Below are 4,290 nucleotides of genomic sequence, written 5' to 3' on the forward strand. Positions count from 1 at the left end.
TGTGCTGTAACTCCAGGTTACACAGCTTTGTCCCAGCTGCAGCTCGTCTCTACAGAACAGTAAAAACTGAAGTTTCTCTGGATGTGGGATATTATTCCTGACGTCTGCACGTCTCCATTCACAGCTTGTTTTTATTGTTTTTATTGTCGATTACAGCAGCTCTCTGAGCTTTATGGCAGCGTTCGGGCTCTCGCTGCGGTCCAACAGTGAATTATGGCTCTAATATCACAGAGCTTCTCAGAGTTTTCTTCAGAGAGCAGTTTTAGTCATTTGCCATCCTCTGAGTGTCATCAGATGGAGCGGTTCCACAGCATCAGGACCAGTGTTTGCTTCAGGTTTGTCCTCCTGACAGGAGAAATGTAGACTGACTGCATGTTGGTGAAGTGAGCAGACATCAGAGGACCATCAGCTGCTCTGTGTGGATTACAGCAGCTTTTACAAAGCTGCACTTTAGGACATTTTACCTCATTTATGAAAAACCAGATGACATTAGGAGCAGACACTAATTTGGGACTGGGAGACAAACTTTACAACAAACTCAGTAAAATGGGAGTGCTGTTTCATTTTCTCTACTCTTTTAATCTGTGCAGCYTTTGCATTTTTAATATTGCTCAAATTGCTTGTTTTTTCTTTCTACCTGCTGCCATGAAGGGTGGGCACTGATGTAATTACCCATCAGTGAAATTTACTATAAATCAGAAGACAGATTTTATTGAAACACTCAGAAAGTCATGACTGGATGTATATCTATAACTGATAACTTTTCAAGATGGCCGCCACAGTTAGTCAGCAAAGTAAAAATGATCTGAAGTGTGAGCTAACAAGAAGAGAAATGAACAAACATTAAGGTTTTCTCTGTAAAATCCTGGTTTCTACAGTCTTTTAAATCATTCTTTAGAATTAGATTTGGGATATTTAAAGTAGTTTTTCAGCATATTTTGACAAAATGCAGATATTTAAAAGACACTACAGCAGCAGACAAACCATACTGACACTTTAGCCTGGGTTCTATAAGGTGGGCTCCAGATCTGCTCCAGAAAACCCTGCAGAAACATCAAACTGAACCTGGAAGACCATCAGAACCTCCTGCTGCCCACTCTGTAGTTTTCACACACTGTCTACCTGAGGCTTACTTTTTACTCTGTGTTTCTGTCTGATGAAGAGTGCAGCTTTCTGCACTTTTTCAACGCATTTATTTCTTTACAAATAACCTGGTTTTATTTAGAAAAGTACAATAATAAAAACAGAAAAACAAAAAGATTTGAAATATTAAAATAACTAATTAAAAGTTGAACCTTGCTGATGCATGAAATAAAAAATATCTGCATGGTGGTGCAGTGGTTACAGATGTCACCTCTCAGAAAAAAGCCACAGGTTCACATCCTTCTAACTCTTATCTTTTTGTGTCAAGTTTACAGGTTAGACAATACGTTAGATTCACCAATACCTCTGGACTGTCCCTGAGTGAGACATGAATGTGTGTCCAGGTGTCTCTGTGGTGGACTGAGACATGTCCAGGTGTCTCTGTGACGGACAGAGATGTGTCCAGGTGTCTCTGTGACGGACAGAGACGTGTCCAGGTGTCTCTGTGATGGACTGAGACGTGTCCAGGTGTCCCTGTGATGGACTGAGACGTGTCCAGGTGTCTCTGTGATGGACTGAGACGTGTCCAGGTGTCTCTGTGATGGACTGAGACGTGTCCAGCAGGACACTGTCCTGTGGAGGTTAAAGATAACTGGAGGAAAAATGCAGCTTCCATCAGAAACAGTGAAACTTTAGTCTCCAAGCTGTCATCTGGTTTCTTCTGCAGAATGAATCCGTCACTTTTCAGATCTGAATCTCTTTTCAGACTCTGAGCAGTGTGGTCAGGCAGCAGGTTATTTTTTTACCTTGTACGCCGGCAGATGATGATGTCATTCTTGTCAGATGAGTTTCCACTTGAAGCCTGTTAGGTGAATCTGCAGCGGAGAACAGGAGGAGGCAAATGAAGATCTGGAGATGAAGGTCTTTRATTTGATTGGTCAGAGTGAAAAGTGACTGATGGGGTTTTTCTCTGTGAATATTGCTCCGTTTAACAGGAATCAAAGGCAGCAGTTTGACATTTAATTTCCTCCTGAGTTTTTTTGTCATTATCTGCTGGATAGAGTCTGAGTGGCTCTCCTCCAGCCAGCATGAAGAATCGTTTTATTTCTGCTGGGATCCAACACTTTTATCTCCACAGTTATCATCTCAGAGCTAAAATTACTGCAACGAGACAAGTTCATATTTTACTCAGATTCAGTTGATGTGATGCATTTAATGCTCTTCTTAAACAAACTGGGACTTTYCTCTGACAGACCCAGGATTTTAGTTTCCAGCTGTGGGATTCAGTTTGTCAGGGTTTCAGTCACACTTTCTCCCTGACTGGAACTCAAGGTAAGCAGCCATCAGTTACCCTCCTGCAGCGGGTGCACCCACAAACCTTGGAACTGGACTCGGAGATCTGGTTTGGCTCTGGAGTCTGAGCCCAACCCAGACATTTGATGTGGGGAAGCTCAGAGACCAGGAGGACCTCAGGAGGACCTGAGGTTGTGTGTGGACAGGTCTTATGTTGGTGACAGATCCATTCTGTCTGCTTCTCTTTCCCAGGTTGCTGGTCACTAGTGTTCATCTTCTGCTGGGGACACRTGGACAGGCCTGCAGTCCAACACATGGACRCAGAGACAAACAACTATTCACACTGACCAACACTTAGGGACATTTAGAGTTCCCARTCAAAGATCACTACCTTTGATTCCTACCAAAGGAATCAGTATTCACAAACAAACAGCCAGTTTGTTATTTTCAATAGTCCAGAGTGGTCCAGTCCCAATTAGAAAAGTCCAGAGTGGAAGAAGGATAAGACACGGGGACACAGGAAATTACTGGTGCAGCTCTGTGCCATCAGGGTCCCTGAACCAGTACTATCAGAGAATTGAGGTCTGATGCTTCTGCCACCATAACAGCAGTGTGTCTATTCACAGTGTTGGCTGAAGTGGTCCTTCCCTGGTGCCAACAAACAGGCACAGTCCTCATCTGTGGTAATCCAGAACCAATCAACCCTGAACCTGGGGCCAYGAGGCACTGAACTGTCAGTCCAGGTCTCAACTCAGTCTGGGATCAACATGGAGGAGGGGCTTTCAGTATAAAACCCTGACCAGATCAGTCATGTGGATCAAGAAGGCATTTTCTTTCCAGAWRATTTGGACCAACCAGAAACAAAGGGAAGGAGGTCTGCAGGTAGCTGTGGCTACAATGTAGCTTACCACCATGAGTGTGTGAAGGTTTGTGTGAATGGGTGAATGACTGGTTGCAGATCAGTCAGTTTATTAGTGAGTCTTTGTAAATGTGTGAATGAGCATCATGTTCCTCTGAAGGCCGGCTGCAGACAGACACGGTGCAGAGGCAGTCTGACTGAATCMCAAACTGAAACCAGCTTCTGAAGACGACCAAATTAAATCCAAGTCTTTTGTTGTTGTTTTGCAGTGAAAGWGCAGTGGCTGAATTCAGCTCTATCAGAAACTCTTCAGCCTCCATCCATCTTCAGCTGCAGGTGACCTGCTGCAGAGCAGTTCTTTGTCTCTCTGTGAAGACTGCTTTTATCAGGCAGAAACACTCAGGATTTACTCTCCTCTCTGAGCAGCTCRGTTATTAGATCAGGGAGAAGGATTCACTGGGGAAACCAGAAGAATGACCAAACTGAAAGGGTTTTCTGAATGACGGTGATGGTTTGTCTGAACTGAATCAGAACCAGCTTCAGCTTTAGATCTATAATGTTTTTACCAATAAAAACACCAAACATTTAGAGTCAGACAKGTCAGAAACCAGTTTCACTGGCTTTACTTAGGCATCAAAATAAACAGAACGAGGAAAGGTATATTAAATCTCATCATTTACTAAATTTCTTCTTCAAACATATTCAAACAGCTGTGGTAAAAGCTGAAGCATTTCTGTTTTTGAATAAAAGTAATTAACTTGTTTAATTATTTGGTAGAAAGTTAACTCRTTAAGGTCTTTTGCATTATTTTTTCTTTAAATGAGCCAAAAATGTTAAAAAAAAAAACATCATCTAGAGGATAAACGGAAGTTTAATCTTTTGGTTTTACACAGAGTTGACACTTTTCATAAAAAAAAATGACAGTCATAAAATCAAGATTACAACCATTCTTATTACTGTTAAAACACAAGAAACCAAAGCAGCAAAGGTTATTTACCTTTGTTTCCCATTGTTTACTGTTGTTTCCCTTTATTTACTGTTGTTTCCTGTTGTTT

This window comes from Austrofundulus limnaeus, unplaced genomic scaffold, assembly GCF_001266775.1.
Source record: "Austrofundulus limnaeus strain Quisiro unplaced genomic scaffold, Austrofundulus_limnaeus-1.0 Scaffold1075, whole genome shotgun sequence".
NCBI classification, from domain to species: domain Eukaryota; kingdom Metazoa; phylum Chordata; class Actinopteri; order Cyprinodontiformes; family Rivulidae; genus Austrofundulus; species Austrofundulus limnaeus.